Source organism: Amblyomma mixtum, chromosome 9 (assembly GCF_055824585.1).
Source record: "Amblyomma mixtum isolate Tamu chromosome 9, ASM5582458v1, whole genome shotgun sequence".
Taxonomy (NCBI): Eukaryota; Metazoa; Arthropoda; class Arachnida; order Ixodida; family Ixodidae; genus Amblyomma; species Amblyomma mixtum.
The window spans coordinates 62,042,868-62,063,810 of NC_143020.1; the positions used below are offsets into that span (position 1 = coordinate 62,042,868).

Genomic DNA, 20,943 nt, shown 5'->3' on the forward strand with positions numbered 1-20,943 from the left:
GGGACGAATGCACGCTCTGACGAGCAACAAATTGAGATCCCCATAGGCGCCTAAAGGAAAGACCCTGTTTTGCCATCCACGAGCACGGACAGCAGGCAGCTCTAATTTGTATGCTGGGCTGTGGGGCAGGTCTCTAGCTGTGGACAGTGAGTGAAATCAGGTTTTGTCTCGGTCAGTATAAGCCTTCGGGCCTGTGTCGAGTCATGAGTGTTTAAACTCTAAGCACGAAAGGAGTTTGCAAAATGGGAGTAAGCTCTTCTTTATCGCACGCCCTTTAAGAGGCAGGGTATGCTCTCCATGCCCTGGGATAGATTTCCATCACTAGAAATACGGAATACAAATCCTCTCTTCAAAAGATTCAAGTTCTAGTTACCAAGATTTTAAAGCAGGTTTCATTCTTCTCTATTTGTTCGCTTCGAGATGTCCGGTTCCGCGTTTAAAAGAATCCTCCCATTGTTAACTGCATCAAGATACAATGCTTTCTAGTAGCAATATACCTCCACTGCCAACAGTGAGAATTCCATATATTTAGTGTTCAAAATCTACACAGATGCTTGTGCTGCATAGTTCTTTATTGCAATAAGCTCGCACACAGAGCTACCTAAGCCGAGAAATAGAGCCGGATTGCAGAAGAGGTGGCAAGCCTCTTGCATAAAGGGATCGCGTTGCGAGCTATACGCCAGGAAAGAAGGTAATATACCTCAACTGCCTACACTTAGCATTCCATATATTTAGTGTTCAAAAGCTACACAGAAGCTTGGGCTGCATAGTTCTTTATTGCAATAAGCTCGCAGACAGAGCTACCTAAGCCGAGAAATAGAGCCGGATTGCAGAAGAGGTCGCAAGCCTCTTGCATAAAGGGATCGCGTTGCGAGCTATACGCCAGGAAAGAAGGTAATATACCTCAACTGCCTACACTTAGCATTCCATATATTTAGTGTTCAAAAGCTACACAGAAGCTTGGGCTGCATAGTTCTTTATTGCAATAAGCTCGCAGACAGAGCTACCTAAGCCAAGAAATAGAGCGGATTGCAGAAGAGGTAGCAAGCCTCTTGCATAAAGGATCGCGTTGCGAGTTATACGCCAGAAAAGACGACCGCTGCACTGTGTGAAGAATGCCACAGCTATGCGGCCGCTCAGGGAGTTGACAGGACAGCCAGATAAGGCGAGTGCCTCGCTAAGGAAGCAGAAAAGAATGTGAGCGTGCTACGCCAGTAACAATACATCTGTATTCCTAATTACCGGAGAAAAGCTGTTTCTTTTTACAATTGCAGGGTTGTGAGTAATCGCAATCTCAGCCTTTCAAATATATTAATTGGCGGGGAAATGTGAATTTCCGGAGCAGTTCTTTCATGACTCTACTTATTCACGCTGCCTTGCCACCGGGCGCCCAAAAGTGACAAACGCCTAACGAGGCATGCAGTGACCGCTGCCGGGGAAACGATCCCATCGAGTGCCCCTACCTAAGTGAGGTTCGAGCAGCAAACTGCCTCGTAGTGGTGCGGCGCCAAGTTTAAAAGATAATCGGATAATGAAAAAAAAAAGATGCGGGTATATTTCTTCTATTTACACAACACGTTTTATTTTAAAACAATACCTATAAACCGATGAGCTCATAAAGTAGGAGTCCGTTCTGTGCCTACGACCCCTTCCCTCTTTGGTGGTGTGAACCTGACTCGGACCTTGGCCCCGTCCATAGGCTCCCCTCGGTACACGTTGTATGCGTAGATGCCCATGGAGCAAGGCACTCCGGGGCTGAGGCGCGGAATCCTCAGCTCCACCTTGTCGGCGTTGATGGCGACGCTGGTGCTGTTTGCCCTCACGTTGCCGTTCATGCAGGTGATGCTCACTTCGTAACCAGAGCGGGGACCATTCCACGATTCCGGGGGAAGCCAGGTGAGATAGTGGCCGCCTCGCCGCTCTACCACGGACACGTTCCGGGGTTTGCCGGGCGCTGTAAGTGCGGGAACACAGGGAACGCCACTTAGTACTGCATTAATGTTTTGGCTTTCTCTCACGTTTCTGCACCAATTTCGAGTCTATCTGAGTTAGTATCAGCAGCAACTTCTCGGAAGCAAACACAATGCCGCATGTTGTGTGCCTTCCGCATTCACGATCTCGGCGGGAGCGAACACTTGTATCAGGAACCGACTGTTTTTACGTATTCGGCTGAATGAGGGATACATTCAGCGATTAAGATGTCTCGAGAACACCGTAACACAGATAACACCAATATATATATATATATATATATATATATATATATATATATATATATATATATATATATATATATATATATATATATATATATATATATATATATATATATATATATATATATATATCTTCACGCCTGGATCAGACGCCCAGATTTGGCATGAATGAGTATAACAATAAATCTTTTTTTCTGAATCATTCGCACTTAGTACATCTATAATGTGGAATCATCGTCCTCCTTCAGCAACATGAAAATCTGGAAAAGCACATTTTTCAGTGGAAAGTGGTTTATTAACGCAATTTCATCGTATATCATATGATTCCACTCAAAAATTAAGATAACCTTGGCAAACTGATATTTCTGTATCAACGTTTGATTTATCGTCAAAAACGTTACCCTATTGGTTTTCTGCGGCAGACCTAATTGCTCAATTCGAGCGATGTAAAAACTTGGAAAGAGTTGAAAAGCCTGCTAGTTAGCACACCTTAGCTGCATTTCGATGCACTACACCTCTGACAATGCTATGCCGAAAAAAGCAGTCTTCTAACTCAGAAATGCGATTTTTAAATATTTTGTAGAGTCTTAGGTAAAAAGCATCTTGTATAGTTCAGGACGAAACAAATGCGAAACTTACCCTCGGCTGGTGTTTCGAAAACTTCCCTGCTGGCATTTCCCACGATGACCAAGCCGCTCCCGGCAACTGCTGGGTACACTACTACGGTGTAATTCTTCCACGGCTTCAAATCACGTAGTTCAGTTTCGGGGACTGTTGTAGTCACATTTAACACGATGAGTTTCTCTGATTCAATAGGGAGGACGAGTGGGTCCAGCTGGTCTCTCTTCTCTGGAGACGCTACGGTCGGCCGCACAACTCGCTCACCACGCGCAATGCCTTCAACGATTTCTTCGGGATGCATGCTGAGAACTACGCCGTAATAAGCACCGTCAATTCGACTCAGCTCCTTCACCTCGGACCACGAAACACGGGCCGAGTTTCCCGTTATGTCGTCGACAATTAGGTCACGAATGCTCGGTATAGGAGGCGTCCAGGTTGCTCCCCTTGCCTCGCTTACCTGACCTTCGATAAGCCTACCTGCAGTCTTGAAGAAGGGCTGTACGGTGACAAACAGAGCCGCGTAGTTTTTAAGTCCAGAAACTACAAGAGTCGATTTTTCTCCTGGAACGGTTTGGTTACGGCAGTTTTCAGGGACATCATCCGCACCGATGCAAGTCATGACGTAGAATTCAGTATGAACGAGTGACTTCGCACTAGCGTTTACCGCGGTCCAAGAAATAAGTACGTCTGATGAAAACTGTGTCCCGTTAATCGTTGAGATTGAGATGTTCGTTACACGCGGAGGCCTCTCTGGATGCGTTGTAGCTGATGCGTTCTGCGGTGAGCCACGCCACTTGACGTTTCTCCTTTCGTATAGAGCAACCACTTCCACATTGTAAGAGGTATAAGCCTCGAGTCCATCTATGACCATGGTGGTTTCGTTCCGTGGTGCAGTAAAGTTTCTAACTTCAGATCCACTAGCCCCTTCTGCTTCGTCTCGCCACAAAGCCACTTGGTAACTTGATATGTCGTCGCCTGGAATAGGACTGCTCCAAGAAACTTGTAGGTCCGTAGAACCAGCAGCGGTGACAGTGAGGTTGCCAACATTTCCTGATAAACCTAAAAATGAAAAAGAGTTCGCTTTTCAAGTCTTGTACGCAGTTCGACTTATACAAACAAGGAAGATGAAGTTTCAGGGCATTGGTGTGAGTTCTAACATCCGCATTCAAAATTTTGTGTTCTGTGGAAACATTTCACCTCTGAGAAAGCCGAGCAGGGAGCAAGACGAAAGACTGTACTCTGCCAAACCGACCACGCACACCTTGCATATTGTGTGGACGCTCAAACCACTCGTTTACATTAGGGACGTTATTTGTAAAGACACCAGCCAACCGCCACAGGGTTGACCACTGATATTTTCAATGTTCATGCACACTAATTAAAGTTGGCCTGTACGCCATCTTATGGTGGTTGATGGCATTCCAGGCTTTGACCTTATTATTGAACATTCCAGATTTATTTTCAGTCCGTTTAGCTATATTAGGCACGGAGTAGGCGTTTATAGAAACTGCTTTCGCAACTCAAAGCACGCACGATTGTTTTGAATATAATATTGAGGACGTCATTGCGGGCTAATTAAAAGCCCTTTCTCCGGCCACTGAGCATGCTTGAGCTTTTATTTTGTGGTGCTTACTGGTTTATTGATGATTAATTTTCATTCAAAGTGGCCTCTTGCATAGAAAGAAGGTGACTCCAATGAATAAAAAAGCATTGTCCACTTATAAATGAATAGAATGCAATGAAACTATGACCCACGCCCTCTGTTGAAATTTTATCAAGAGTGACTTTGACAAAAACAAAAACTGACACTTTTTATGCAGGCCACGTGATGACAATGAAATTTTGATTTTTGCACAGAAGTACATTGCCCAAATGTATCAGGTAAAATTGGACGAAAAACCCCGCAGTTTCGCTTTTCTGTGAAGGGGAACTGTGTTTCATCGTACCGGATTAAAGCAGAACTGTACGGGGTAAACGGGCTTCACTAGTCTAACTGATCAGTACGAAGTAAATAACAAGGCGCAGCTGAGTAGAGACGTGTGAAACTCCTATATGTTTTAAACTGTGTTCGGCCGTCAAGCCATGCGAAAACTTTTACCACTCAGGGAATCCCATTATAGGATGTATTTTCGGTCCCCTGATTACACACTTTTAAAAATCGGCAGTGTTAGGTAACAGATAAATATAATCGTGAGGACTCGAAGAGATCTTCCACTAAAGTATGTTATATCTCAGAAGCCGCTAGCGATTCCTAAAAACAGTTGTCTTTGTTAGACGTGTTACATCAGAATCCTGTTGCTTAACCGCTACAGATTGGTTATCAGGAAATGAAAGGCGTGGTAACCGTCTCATTCACACCTCAACCTGAACCGCAAGGGAAGGGAGGAAGGCCGGAGTAAAAGAAGAAAGACGCAAGGAGGTGTCGTAAAGGAGGGGTCCGGAATAATTTCGACCATATTGGGAGTTTTAACATTTACCCAGAAAAGTGCGCTCATTCTGCGCTCAGCCAGCCAACCTCTCGCATATGATGTGGGGTTGCTCAAATCTTCCCAAACGACATAGCAACATTGAAAATATGGAGCAGTGGGAGGCACTGATGCTCAGCTGAGATCCAGCCGTCCAAGTGGCGGCATGCAAGTGGGCTGCGGAGGCCGCCGAGGCTCAAGGGCTCCCGTCTGCCTGATCTCATCACCCTTCCCTTTTAAATTTGCGCATAAATAAAGTCTTAAACAACAACAACAACAACGCCTACATCGAAACGCGGCCTCAGCGGTCGGGTTCGAACCCGGGATTTCAGGCTCAATATTCGAGCGTTCTAACCACTGAGCCACTGCGGCAGGTTGGCTCGACTGGATATATGATTTTATAGTAGGGTACTTAGTACGTGAAATTTTACGCCATTTAAAGATTAATTATTAAGCATCTACTTCCCCATATTCATGAATTCCTACAAGGCGATTAGAGGGTGTGTCGGGCTGTGCAGGCAAGCATTTTTTAGTTACATATTTTTACTTACGGAAGCCGAGGAGCTTGCATGCTACATGCCATAGCGTAGGGCTGTGATTTGTTGTATTGTTTGGGATTTCTTAACGTAGGCTAAAACTGAATAGATAGCTGGTTTTATACTCCACCTTCATAAAAGTACAGCTTATACCACTGAGACCAGGACCTACAACATTTTTTCTGTATCATGTCAGCCGAAATGGGCTTCCGCAAATTTGCACACAAGGCGCCTAATTCAGAAAAATTTGATATATGTTTCTGTGGCTGCTGCAAGCTCACCGAGAAGCTGTCATAGCTTGAAAGCGTTTTAAGGGAGTAATTAGGATATAAAAAACTTACCACTTGGCAGAGTTTTCAAACTCCAGTGTCGTATTGGCTCCGCAATGTTGTCTCCTTGACCGCGCAACGCACACGGCGACGTCCAGGGAGTAATTCGCTCCCGGTTCGAGACCCGTGAATGTATGCTCAGATGCGTTGACGATCGCCTCGACGACTGAATTCGGAGGCGGCCCGAGAAGCCTCACGCTGTAGAACACTTCGAATTCAGCCAGTCCCTCTTGAGGGGTCTTCCAATGAACTGTCACGCGACTACCTTGCAAATCCGCGTGCAATGAGCCTTTCAGCTGAGGTAAGTTTGGCGGTGGAGTCGTGAACAGGGTGACTGCCGGTTCTCCCTCGTCGATTCCGCCACCTACACTTTCCACGAGGGCTCTTACTTCCACCCTGTATTCGCAGAGGTCCTTGAGACCATGGAAAACCGCCTTGGCCACACTCGCCGATGCCGCGATGTTACTGCACCCAGACTCCGTTTCTTCCTGTTGCTCCTCAAATGTAGGACAAAGCCTTACTGCGTACCGAGCCACTGGAGAATCGTTTTCATCCAACTGCTGTGGCACATTCCACGTCACGGTGACCATAGTCTTGTTCATGAACCTCATGAGTGCAGTACGAAGGCCTTCTGGCTTCTGATACGGGTCTGGCTCGTCTTGCTGCAAAGCTGCCAAAGTGGTGAAGAAGGCAACCGCCGGCTCTCCTAACTCGGTTCTACTGTCCGGCTTCTCTACGAGGGCGCGGACTTCAACTTTGTACTGGCAGGCGTCCCTGAGACTCCTAAAGATAGCCTTGCCTGCGCTTGCCGCCACCGCGATGCTCTCGCACTCAGCAGGCTGTGCATCGGCTTCGATGTTGCAGGTGGGACATATTTTCACGGCGTAGCGCTGCGCCGCTGAGTCCTTGTTGGCGAAACGAGAGGTGTCCCACGTCACCAAAACCGCTGAGTCACTTAGGAAGCTTCTTACCTCGGCGTGAACGGCATCCGGTTTGCGGTACACGTCTGCATCTATGTTAGCGTCAGGTGATTTAGAACCGTTATTTTTATGGGCCCTCGATAGAACGATATGGTAGGTGGCGCTGGGTTCCAAGTCGTAAATAAAAAAGCGTGTTGAGGTTGCTGGTATGGTCTTGTTTTGAGTGGTGGCCGGGCGGCTGCCGATTTGGTTAGCTTTCCACCAGGTTACAAGATGATCCTGCAAATGTGTTGGATCCTCGCTGGGTTCAGGCCAACTGACAAGTAGAGTGGAACTGTTTACGGCCTTGATTTCGAGGTGAATGGATTCTTTCTCTCCATCTAAAAGAAAAGAAGGAAGAATACTGAGTCAGCAATCACGAAGAGAAAAGTTATTAAAGCACAAATATAAAAACACTGCAGGAATGCCCCGAATTCAGAAAATATTACATAGCCCTGAAAAAAAAAGGCCACCTAGATAATGGAGGCCTTCAGCATATCGTTTACGATGATAACGTCACCGGACTTCCGGAAGCCTGACTGCGCATGAACTGCCGCCATAGTAACGCAAATGAAACGACTTTTAGCATTTTGTATCTAGTAACATGGTACCGGAAGCCCTAGCAAAAAAACGGGTGCAGCTGTTCGGCAGACGGCGGCGAATGCACTGCCGCTGCCATGACGCTTGCAGTCCTTGATTTACCTAACCTTACCTCTAACTACACGGAGCGAAGAAAAAAAATGGATCGGTTGGGCGGGCTTTCTTTTTTTTTTGGGGGGGGGGGGGGGGTGGGGAGGTGAAGGGGGAGGTTACAAAACTGAGAGCAGGGCAGAAAAAAGAAGAAAAGCAACATAGAAGGAAAAAACCTAAGAAACTAGACAGTGCGGGTGTCCAATAGCTGACCTTTGAGAGGTAGCTGGTAATAGACGAAGACCCTACCCAACATCAGGGCAAGTGGTCAAAATATTTTACCATATTGTTGCAATGTCAGGCTGCATGCTATCATCGTATGAATGTTGTTGTATTTTAGCCTGTGAACGGGCAACGTGCCTTGAATTTTACGTACTTCTCGCCACAAACTTCCTCCTCGGCCTTTAGGGAACGCTTGTTCAATTACAGAGGAATTTTCCGGCGCATTCGGCGTAAAGCCCTGTCATCCGGCTATGCTAGCACTGTTGTCGCAGCGCATCTACTTTTTCCGTATTTCTGAGATGAGTGCTTATTGTGGTAACTAATGCACAAGAGTGGGGTCGATGGATAAGGTACTGCTTAAGTTGTACGTCATATGACTAAGTCGGTCTGCGAGTCTTCGATGAAGTGCAAATCGTGGAGTAACACGCTTGACTAGCCGCCGCACTACGCTCGGCGCAGGCTGCTTTTACGCTATATTTATGAGGCTTTGAGGCTGCAGGGTCTTAAAGGCTGCCCTGCAGCCCATGCAGTCGACCGGTTCCCTTGACGTCGCGGTTGCAGCCCAGCAGATGTTTGGCAGAAAAGAACAGGAGACACTCCTTTGTCGTCATGCCGTTGGGCGTGGGCTCCTCAGCACTAGCTACCCTGTACCTTCTCTCAAAGCTCCCCCTTCACACTTCTAAACCCATAGCCCGAACAACGAACACCGCACTCCCCACAACTAGGCAACAAAAGGAGCGGTCCTCTTCCTTAAAGTGCGCATATGATGTCCTTTGGGTGGTTTTGACGGCATCACGAAAGCTGCGGGTCAAAAATGCACTTCTGAATATAAATGCACCGTCAGGTGTTACGTACGTAACAAAGGTACGTAAGCATCCGACTAATATTCATTTGCGAGCAGCACAACATAGTAATAATTGGTTATCGGTAAAAAAAAAAACCGCCTCAACAATCTCAAATCTCCTTAGACACCTAAGCTACGCCACCGGGAAGCGGATGAACAGTAGCATGATAAAAGAAAAAGCAAGAAAAAGCAAAAGCAAGGCGCGTTAATGCCTTCTGAGCACTGTTGCTACCAGCGGCCGTCGTTGCACCCAGAAGCCAAAATGTTTTTCAGGTATTAAAAATACTCTCCTGTTTCTGTGTTCTTCTATAACTGTGAAGCTGTTCCAAACTGCAAGTGAAGCCAAAATGCGCTAAGCGCATTGTTGATGTTTTAGATGTAGTGCTCGCACAATTTTGGAATCGCTTCTCGTTTGTGCATGGTACTCCCTCTCAAAGAGAGAAATTTATGAAAGCGTAAAAAACTTTACTTCTATAAAAAATTTTGGGGATTGAGAATTCATTTTAGATACGTAGTACGTTCTTCCGTTGTACTTGTAACTGAATTAGGTCAATAAAACATTTCTTCACATTTGACTGACAACAACAATGTGCTGCTAATAAGCGACTGAATTCAGCTGTTGTAATTGCAAAATGTTTTATGCACGATTACCTCAGTGGTGGTTTCTGTTTTTGGGTACACACGACCACCGATATGAGTTGTCAGAGTTATCATTTAGTCACCACTAAATGAGGTTAAGGCCTCAGTAACACATCATTAAACACCAGTGTACTATATATATATACACACACGCACACAAACACACACACTCTGTTAAGCGGCATCGCGCTTCTATTCGTTTTGAAGAGCTTTGACAGTGGTAGCTTGTTTCGTTGCTTGTGATTGCTTGCTCGCGAACCATAACTGCTACCGAGAATGGAGAGAGTGTCACGCAAAATGCGTCCTATTTCGCCTACACACCTTTAGTCACATTCGTATCGCTTCAGTTTCTGCTGTATTCTTTGTTCTCTGCGTGCAATATGTCTGTATGGTCACTCGATCTCTGTATTAAGCTTCCTGTTTCTGCTCGCCAAGTTGCACGTTTTCGCCCCATATTCGAAGCAAAAACAAATGAAGAGAAACTCACAGGTCTCCAAAGTGTACACGACGAGCGAATTCTCGTCTCCGTACAACTTCTGTCCGCCGGAAGGATCCACACTGAACGCACTCGCGTACAACGTGTACTGCCGATAGGGCTGCAGGTCCTCCGGGCTGAGGGCCAGATCACTGGGCCCTTGTAGCAGCTTTTCGGTTGTGATGCACCTGGAAGACTGGCACCAACGGAGACGGTACCCGGCCAGTCGCCCCTTCGGCGGCCTCGGCACCCGCCAGCTGATACCAAGCGACGATGAGGTGCGCTTGGCGTCAACCACAGAGTTTTGCGCGCTGGGATCTGGTAGACGACAAGAGATATTATTTTATTTATTTATTTCAGTACCCTCAGGGCCCGAGGGCATTACAGAGGGAAGTGGGGTACAATAGACAAAATAAGAAAAGAACAGCAGTCACTAGTAACACAAAATGTGAACAAAAATATGGCTCTCGCAAATGAGTAGGTTACAGCAAATACAATCAAACAAATTAACAGTCATTAACACGAAGTTATGACCAAAGAATAAAAGTAAAGCATCCCATGCAAAAAAAAAAAAAACGGAAGGAGCAAGTTGTTGAGAAAGGCAGGAAAACACTGGTGCACATATGCTGTCATGCCCTTAAACAGCAGAATTTGTGAAGGAAAAAAAGAAAGACAAGATCTGTTTGAAGTACCACATGAGTTGAAAAGAATAAACGGCAGTGCGCAAGAATTACATGTACTATGTTACCATCAGGTTAGTTAAATCTGACTGAAACACAGAATGTTCACATATTTCGACGAGCGATCGGGGAAGGTGATTCCATTGTGCCGATGTGCTGGGGATGAATGAGTTGTAAAAGTGGTTTGTTTGGCATGAAAGAATACTAACTTTATGACAATGATCGATCCGAGCTGAAACGCAGCAAGGTGGCGTTATAAATTTTCTCTTAAGGATGGGGTTATCATAGTAAATCTTATGGAATAGACAAAGGCAGGATATATTTCTACGTTGCGAAAGTAGTGGGAGTGATAAGCTTGATTTCATGGCACTGACACTAGAGTTACGCTGATAATTCGAGAGAATGTTGGGAGAAATGATATTAGAAAGCTTTAGAACAGCCGACGCAGAAATGTCGGCAGCCAAACGACATTTAACGCACCCCTCATACGGGCGTAAGCTAACACTCGTTTAGGTGCATTCTGCGTTCTTGCTGGAAAGCTTTCCCCATTAGAAGTGCCTTCCTTGCTTTAAAATAAGGAAGTCATGAATAGACGTCACAATTTTTTGCGATTTCTTTTCATGCCATCAAGCAATCTTTATTTAGCTGCGCAGGTAGTGCACAGGAAGGAAAACTTGCAACCTGACCCTAATTTATTTTTAGCGCTTTTGAGCAGAAAAGTGAAATTCAGATTTTCGCTTCTTCTCCCATGAGTTTTACGGGATAACGTAAGGAGTTAGTTCTGCTGAAAACTCGGCGTCAGTCGTTGCCCTGCATCAGTTGGAAAAAAGTCTCCGAATCCTTGAAATCAGACTATAGAAAAATAAAATAGCCGGCATTGTGGTTCGAACTCAGGCCCGCTGACTACCAAGTGGGCACACCACGCAAAGGCCCCGAAGGGTCATTTGTTGAAGGGTGCCGCAGGGACCCCTAGTGAACGCTTTGTGGTGTGTATGACTTAGTATCACGTGATTGGGATGTGTAGTCGTGCTAAAGCAATTAAAAAACAAATGTAAATATGCTAATTAGGCGTCAGAAATTGCGCGGAATGAAAAGGCGGTGTTATGATGCTTCATTATCTTGAAACAAATGCTGTGTATGCGCATGATTATGTAGTGGCATAGTGTATCGTGCAGTGCAACTTACACAGTGACTAATGATTGGTAATCCTTAAGTGCAATTGTAATCGACGACCGTGATCGTTTATGTGACTCGGATTTGGTAATCGGTGAGAAATGACAAAGAAAAGCAATAAAAAGAGAAAACAAGGTGGAGAAGGTGCCCTCGAGTCCTCTCTTCAGTCGAAACTTAAGCTTTCTCGTAATTTTTTGTCTTGTTTACTTGATTAGACGTCAAGATTGTGCTCTTTGTCATTTGAAATTCCAATAAATATTTCAACTATTAACATTAAAGTTCACTTGGCAATGACCTTAGTGTTCGAATCCTAATTTTTGATGTGCTATTGGGTTCTAGTCAGAGCGATCCTTGAGGAATAAGCACGGGTGTACTGGCATGAGACTAACGGTTCTCGCGTCTAGCAGCGCTGTTTGATTTGTCGCGTATGAAACACTGATTTAAATGCGGGAATCGTATACACGGTTCCCACACCAGCGGGCCGTATCTACGCCCTCTATGTCAAAGTCAGTAAGTTTTGTGCAGAATGTTTTACATAAAAAATTCAGGGGGCACTTTGACTGTCTAAAGTGCGTAGAGGCGAAAGCGTTTTCCGCACCACTTTGCCTTTGTGACACTGGTGACGTCACCACTGGATGACGTCACACATAATTGATGACGAAGTAATGATAAATTACTATTTAGTGGGTAATTACTGATTAATGACTGAATACTAATTGACTGCAAATTAATTGCTAATTATGCTTCGCCTTTAGGAGTGGAACGCGACAGCGTGTTGTAGCGCTGCCAGGGAGTCCACGGAACGCCACCATCCGTTCGGCGACGCTTTTTTGAGGAGAGGAAATGGCGCTGTAATTCTCAGTCATCTCCTTGTACACCTTAACCGCACCCTCCAGGAAGGGAGGAAGTGGCAGTGAAAGAAGAAAGAGAAACCGCAATGAAGAAACTGAAAATTGTATTTGAGGAAAGGAAATTACGCAGTAACTGTCTCACATATCTCGGTGGAAACCCGTCAAAACGCGGGCACATCTGTCGACACGGCTGCTGACACCGATTGCTAACGACAGCATGAGGCATTAAAGGCTTTCGCCTTATATTGTTTCCACAGTGGTGCAGAGCATACCTTTCAGTGACGTCCTGAAGGTCCGGCAGAGAGGACCAGAGAAGGAGACACCAGAGCACTGCGTCTGCACGCACACGGTGTAGCTGGTGTCGGTGTTCAGGTTCGGCTGCACTGCGACGCGTCCCGTCACATTTGCGCGGCAGTCTGGAGGCATGTTTCCCACCCAGCAAACCTTGCCATTGCTTCCCGGTGACAAGCACACGCAGTGCAGCGGACTGAGCTCGAGCCTGCATCGAAACGTCCAAGCACATTTGCAAGAACTCTCATAGACGCTCTCTTCACACTGAAGAAATAAGTCTAGGTTTGGTTTATGAGGGCTTAACGTCCCAAAGTGACTCAGGCTATCAGGGACGCCGTAGTGAAGGACTCCGGAAATTTCGACCACCTGGAGTTCTTTAGCGTGCACTGACATCGCACAGTAAACGCGCCCCTAGAATTTCGCCTCCATCGAAATACAACTGCCGCGGCCGGGATCGAACCCACGTCTTTTGAGTCAGCACCCGAGTGCCATAACCACTGAGCCGCCGGGGCGGCTTGGAGAAATAAGTCAATTTTTATGCGAAGCACACTACTTTAGCTACCACTTCAGCCCTTCACCGTGGTTATGCGCCTCCAAATCACGTGATACATGACGTCACACCACGTGACACGATGACGTCACGACAGTGGAGAAACGGGGGCCCACCTCGCGCCGTCGCTGTGGTTGTGCGCCTCCAAATCACGTGATACATGACGCCACACCACGTGACACGATGACGTCACGACAGTGGAGAAACGGGGGCCCACCTCGCGCCGTCGCTGTGGTTGTGCGCCTCCAAATTACGCGACACGATGATGCTTCGCATTCTCCAGGCTTAACCAAGTTAAGCCTCAGCCATTTTGTTTCTTAATGAAGGACGAAAGAGCAAATAAATGTAAAATTAGGCGAACGACTAAATCAGCACTAACTTCTTCCAAAGCTCCGCAGCACAGCTGTTTTGAATGCTTGCACAAAAACACTGTAGTTGAAAAAACGTTTTTCGGGACTGGGGTATCTCAGGAACATCGTCAATTAGGATGAGTCACTCTACATATTAACTATCAGGAGAGGGCAGGACGAAGCCTGAATTACTGAACAACTCGTAGTGGGAATGTTGTTAAATGTGTACTGACCCCTTTTTAATCTATTCCCGCTCGGCTGCTGACCCGAAAGACGCGGGTTCGCTCCTAGCCGCGGCGGATGAATTTCGATGGAGGTGAAATTCTAGAGGCCCGTGTACTGTGCGATGTCAGTGCACGTCAAAGAATCCCAGGTGGTAGAAATTTTCGGAGCCCTTCAATACGGCATCCCTCATAGCTTGAGTCGCTTTGGGACGCTAAAACCCCATAAACAATACCAAAAGCATTTTTGGACGGGAAAAAGTTTATAAGCCCAATTTTTTTCATAGTTTGTAAGATTTCACTCTAACAGTCCCTATGTCTGCAGATCTCCCGTCGGCAGGCTTGAATTCGTTTGCTATTGACGTTTTTGCTCCCCTCAAAAGCGTTCCCCCTTGGTTTTCACGGCAGTTCTAACTGCTCGATACGAGCGATTGAAGCGCTATAAAGAAAGATTCTGCTACATATCGGAATAATGAACTATTATTACCTTCTATATTTCTGTACCAGTGGCTTAATATTTTCTAACATTCAAATTTTTCGCCCAAGAATGTTGGACACGGCGCGCTAAGTCAGCACTCGGCCCTTTGCCTCACATTTCGGGTTCTAACCATCTTCAAAGCAATCAGTTTGGTTGCTAGCAGGTAGGCGCTCGTGTGCGCGTATTCAAAGAGGCAGCTTTGTGCTCTGATAACGTGAAGATGCAGTAGCAGCAGGCCGGAGGTAGGTAGTGTGCGACGGAATACACTTGCGGGTGTGCGGTTGAGTATGTCTCGTCGGAAACATAAACGCTTGCTTGGAGTCCGCAGTGGCGGTTATCGTTTTGGAAAATGCTATTCGATCTCGAGTGCGCACTCGAGATTCCTGGCAGAGGCTTATCGAAAGCGGCCATTGCCTCTATGAATCCTAAAGCACAGAATATTTTCAAATCACACACTGCACGAAGCAAACGAGAAAAAAATATTCAAGATACTGTCTCCCCCACAGATTTTTTCGGCGCCTTGATTCATTTATTTTGCTTTTTTTGTGCGAACAATGCGTCTTTGAGTATTAGTTGGAATTGTGCCGTTGCATGCAGAACCACATGACGCACCACGAGGTAAACTATTTGATATTGGTAAATCATGTCTTGCTACGCGTATGGATTGCGCCCGGTAGATCAGGTGAGCTGCAGCATGCGTGAGGTTTTAATGCACATCCCAACATTAAGAAGAATTTCACTCACCTTATGCTGTCGCCGCCAAATATTAGAGATACCTTAAGACCAATACCATCTAGCACAGCTTGATGGGGGCTGCTTCGTAGTGCAAGCAAATCTTTTTCATACTTCAAATGCATGAGAATTTAAATGAAAAACAAAAAAGAAGGTAAATTTTTTGCTAAGTACACCTTACTTCTTGATTGTTGTTTATTCTATTTTTTTCAGAAAGCATGCGCCTTTGAAAACCAGTTCCTCATCGTTTCACGATTGTTTCGTTCTCGGCAATGTATCTCAGTTCTGCGACACTTTATTGCAATTCATTTCTAGTTAGCAATGCGCACATTTTCAGATTTTTAGTCCAGACCCCAATTTCACAGTTACGACAGCAACAGAATGCTTCTCCTGCACCTTCCCCGTAAAACAAATCGGAGAGTTAAGATTACAGTGCTGTATAATGCAAACTGGAAACATAAGAACACCATTGGTCTCTATGCACGTCAGCCGTTTAGGGCTATCCATGCACCTTACTCGGATGCTATCATGCGGGTGTGGTTGAGAGTAGTTGTTTCATGCCTCAGGATAAGAACTTGGCCGTCTGTACTGCAGCATTGCTATTGAGCATCAGAGCTAGGATACTCGAAGTGACTACATCACCTCTGTTTTTTTGTCAGAGATTCATTTGATGCCATAACATGAAACCTTGTGGTTTGGAAAGCAATAGTATTTTATTCCTTCCTACCTATACATTTCTTTCTTTTTTGTGTGCATTTCATCTGATTGGTAAGATAAGAATACTCACGGTGTGCCTTTCCATGTTAGCGTGGCCGAGTCGTGCGTGATACTAATCGCCTCAAGATCTAAAGGCGGCGGACAGAAGTGAACCTGGAGACCAGAAAAAAAAAGCAGCGCACATTGAAAAACATATTCACCGGCCACAGACCGGTGCAAATGAAGGATACTAATGGGGAAAAACAGTAGGCTTAGGCATGCCCCTAGAATGCCATTCGCGAACTCCACTGGCGTGGTCTACTACCTTTACCGAAGAAATTAATTTGAAAAATTAAATTCTCGCTCTCTATCTCTGTTTGTCACCCTTGCGAAGCATTCTTTTTACGTGACTTCAAAGAGGTAGAAAACCCTTCGATTGAGCTGAGTTCGGGGCACAATAATCTCAGCGCGATAAACACGTTTCCAAACAGGCGCGAGCTGAGGGGCAGTCAAAGAGAAAAAAAAAACACAAAGGCCTTGGTACTGCGTGGACGATGCGTTTTTTTTCGATGACATCGCCGTCGATATGAACTCCACAGACGCGCCGCTACTGACAAAAGCACTGTTATCGGGAAAAGAGCGATCCCACACGAGCCGACGCCATGCTTGCAGCTGGAGAGGCGGCTCCGATTTCCAGAGGATCGCTAGTCAGGCAGCGGCTGGCGTTTTGTTTCTGACTTTTGTGTACTCCGATCTCCGTACTCCCACCTGCTATTTGGGCGCAGCTTATTTCACGGCAACCACACGAGTGCGCTGGCAGTAAGGGTCTAGTAGCTGTGCTCTCCACGAATTGCCCCCACCTTCTCAGGCAGACTCACTTAAACAGCTATCATATCAACCCCTTGTAGTCAGTAAAATGAAGTGCTTCTGGTTCTTATTCGACAGTAAACCCCTTCCAGGCGGTTCGAAAAGCCACCACCCCCCGCTTGCGTGTTGGCCCACTCTCGTCATACCATTTTCGTCCCGCTGTATCCCTCCTTCACATCCTTCTACGATACCTACGTCACTTCCGGTTACCTGCTTGTTCATTCACGCTACACCCTCCTCTCTCCACGATAACTAAGGAAGCATAGCGCAGGAACGAAAAGACGAAGGACGACAAGAAAGGACAAGCCCGAACTTTCAACACAGCGTTAATTGCGGAAAGGAGAATATAGTCCTTCTGTATCCGCTGATACAGAAGGGTATATATGCTCCTTTAGTTACGATGTATTACCAACACGCTCAAGCCTATTGACTTCTCCACGATAAGGCCCCTCCCAGCGGTTCACATGACGGCCATCTTCCAGTTAAGCAATCCTCCAGTCTTGCCAGACATTATTTCCGCAATAACTGTCTTCCGCCTTCTTCCACGAAAGCCCCCCTCCAGTTGGTTACCCTGACAATCACTCTGCGGTCGTGCATTCGCCGGCTCTCACCATTCTCTCCTCGTTTCACGGTTACTATCTTCCAATCACTTGCTCTTCCGCTTTCGCTAAACCCTTCTTCTTCCATGGTAAGCTCCCTCTGGGTGATTTCTGGGGTACAATCGGAGGACCCGAGTTCAAACCCAGCTATGGCGGCGGCGTTTAGATTCAGATTCAACGCAAAAGACACTTTTGCTCTTTGCGATGTTGGGGTACGTTAATTACCCTGAGGTGGTCGAATTTATTTCGAAGCCATCGACTACGTCACCTCTACATCTCTTTCCTCTTTCACCTGCTTCTCATCTCTTCCTTCACTGCGTGGTTGAGGTGCCCTCCGAAAAGGGGGACAGTCACTAGGCCATTTTATTTCCTCAGAAACATAACTATACCAAGTGGCAGCCGCCCTTCGATTGGTCATCCCTCTGCTAATCCCGTGCTCTCCTTCATCAACAGTAATCGCAACTGAGGGTAGTTCTTGTGTAAAACAACCTCTGGCAGCGCATTCCGCCGCTCTCTCTTTACCCTTCTCCCTCTGCAGTAACCGTTCAGCTTCTCTATGGAAACCTCCCTCCAGTTACGCCGATTACTACTACTCCAACGACGACGACGGCGAGAAACCAAGAGAACGGAGGTTTAACAGCTCTTGCTGTAAAACACACAAAAGAAATGAAGATCAGTATTTACCTGTCCTTGGGCGCTTGCAACTACAAAGCAGAGGACAGAGAATACAAAAACGAAGCTCCTTCTCTTGGGCACCGAGTTTGACGCCATGATGCGTTCGTGGCTCTCTTCCCCAGAAGGAATAGTGGACAGCCACCACGCCAAAAAGTTACTGCACTGCCCCGTTAAGCACAAAACGAATGGGGGACTACACGTTGAAAGACCGCGATTTTGTACACGTATATATACTTATCCGCGAGCTGACACGTCAATGGTTTATCTCGAATTGCAACACCCTTTCGAGATAAATGTCTCAAGTCCATTGCTCTTTGTTCGGAAGTGGCATTTGCCGATCAGCGATGTTGACTCGTTTTCTCGGTAATCGGCATGCAAAGATAGGAAATGACCGAAAGGTATCTGAGTGCGTGACATATTCTACTGAAGCGGCGCGTGCAAGCCACAGCAAAGAGAACAGAAGGTAAGCCACGTGCTCTGCCATTACAATTGTACAGCCAAATTCAGCTGAAGACAAAGAGCGAGAAAGCTAGTTTGTGGAAAGGACGAAGGGCCTTGTGAGCACAGGAAATGTAGCATAAGCTCAGTCGCGGCAGAAGGCCCAGGGAAGATATATGTCTGCAATGGTGAAACGTTGGGCAGCCTTCCAGTTACAGCTATTCCGCGGCCAAAAAGTCACAGCTGTGTATAGACTTAACGCCTCCTCTAAAACTAAACGGCAGTTAGGCCCCTGGTAACGTGTATGAGCAGCACAAGCTGGCCGATATCCTTTTATATGCAGCTTTTTGTACATTTGCTCAGAATGATGCTGCATCGCATGGGAGAGCGATTTGTTGAGTTACCGTTTTGTTAGCGTTACAACGAATGCTCCAACGTGGGACAAATCTGTTGGCACGGACATCGGCATCTTTTGAAGCAGCGCGTGCACGGGCTCACTCTAAACAGAAAGCAGTAAAAAGCAGTAAAAGTTGTTAGCGCACACCCTTTCATAAAAGGGTGGAACGAAGGACGGCTACTCCCGGGAAACTGAAGAGTAGCCGTCCTAGGTTCCACCAGGTGCACGTTCGTAGTTTATGTGTGAGTAGCCTACATATTGCCACATTCCTGGGAAGAAAAGAAAAGTGCACGTGGCTGTTGACTGACACTCGACGGTGCACTCTCGCCGCCTCGTGCGGATGGGGGAGACTTTAGAGAAACTAGATACAGGAGAAAGAGAGAACAGACGTGCACAGAATCAGAATCAGTCTTTATTTGTTGATACATTTTGAGAGTACAGAATATTATGCAGAAGGAGGTCCCGAAATCAGAGACTGTAATGGGACTTCCTAATTAAATACATCTAGTGAAACATTTAACAGCATACGACTGATCCGATAAATATACAAAACTGAATATACACGTATGGAATACAATTAAAGCAGACACATGGGAGAGAAATAAAAGCTATTAACAAGGACCACCGAAATATATAAAGTTGTACATAACTATGCAAGCTGATGGCATACTGAATTATAATGAAGATCATGAAGGAGTGCAAAATGCATGTAGGAAGAAATGAAAGCAAATTAATCAGAATTAGGGCTCATTGCTAAGGATTGATCGTTTAAAGTGTGCTTTAAAGTTGAAAATTGAATGAGCATTGTTTAGTTCTATCGGTATAGTGTTCCAAACAGCAACTGATGAGAAATGAATTGCCTGACGTCGGTGGCTCCTGCAAAAGCCAGACCCCCATCTGTGCCCTGGATCCCTTCGGACGAAAAACCGGCACGTCGTTGGCTCTGGCCTCTCGTATATACCAGGTGTCTCAGTCAAATTCTACCAAGCTGTGAAAAAAAAGAGTGTCCTAGACGACTCAAACAGAATGAGTGTTGTGAAGAGTCGAGTGGCCTAATGAGCAGTAATTTCTTCGGCCTGCGAAGTCAATTAGTAAATACAGATTAGTGAGCTTTTTAAACATCAATTTCGGGAAAATAGTGCCAATTTAGGAGTTGTCCATCACGTTCAAAAGCAGCCTACTGAAATCTTTTAAACAGGCTACAACTTACGTAGATCATTTAAGGCCTTAGAACGAAAGCCTGGCAACCGGTAAGTAATACTGAAACTAGCCGGGCCAATTCTTGCATGATTGTGGGAAAACAGCGCTGTGTTTGTGTCTTCTCGTCCGCGTCTAGTTATCCTGCGCTTTGTTTTGCCAAAAAGGATAGGCAATTCCTGGCGCGCACCTTACGGCCCCCAGAAGCGCAAAGCGCCGTTGGAAAGAGCACTGCAGAGGGGCCGAATTTTCTTTACAGACAGAGCGTACTAGAGCGTTGAAGTAGCGCGGCTATCACGTGGCAGTTTTTGTGTTTCGCTGGCTTTAGTTTCAGGCTGGAAAAAAATTTACGCAAATAGTATCATTTTGTAAAGAGCTGAGACTGCTGTTTTGAACATGATCTGAAGCTTCCCATTTGAAACGCTTTTCCCGAAGCCAATATGAAAAAAAAAAACACATCATTAGTCTTCACAAACAGCAAAATTCACAGTACGAAAAAATGCTGTACACTAAACCAAAGCCACACAACTCTCAGAAATAACCATCTGAGTTCGCAAGCCCGTGACTTTTCGTCTTTTTAAAAATACTCCTTTTTCTTTTAGCTCGGAGGCCTCTTTTGCGTGAAGTGATCCCTCTTCATCATCAGATAACACTACGAAGTTAGCGCGAGATATGAGTCCAAAGATGGTCACGTGAATATGTGCCCATGAGTGGTCGTGAACGTCGAGACCATCTAGTGCCCGCGGCATAGT

General features: G+C 45.9%; 1 protein-coding gene and 1 pseudogene across 3 annotated transcripts in view; one reads left to right on the forward strand and one right to left on the reverse strand.

The window, feature by feature from the left end:
• Positions 1-806: 806 nt before the first annotated feature.
• Positions 807-18,353, reverse strand: LOC149329294 (tenascin-N-like; annotated as a pseudogene). The gene is made up of 7 exons (XR_016285560.1): positions 18,169-18,353; positions 16,110-16,192; positions 12,973-13,199; positions 10,009-10,314; positions 6,180-7,467; positions 2,856-3,896; positions 807-1,954 (listed from the first exon to the last, which is right to left on the reverse strand). The product of XR_016285560.1 is annotated as a tenascin-N-like (transcript).
• A 157-nt stretch (positions 18,354-18,510) lies between these two features.
• The window catches only part of LOC149329295 (TNF receptor-associated factor 6-like), a 29,057-nt gene continuing 26,624 nt past the window's right edge, over positions 18,511-20,943 (forward strand). The window contains exon 1 of one of the 2 annotated variants that reach the window (XM_089561864.1): positions 18,511-18,622. The gene's annotated coding sequence lies outside the window, so the exon portion shown is untranslated. The remainder of the gene's footprint in view (positions 18,623-20,943) is intronic. The other variant, XM_089561867.1, reaches the window with a different exon arrangement.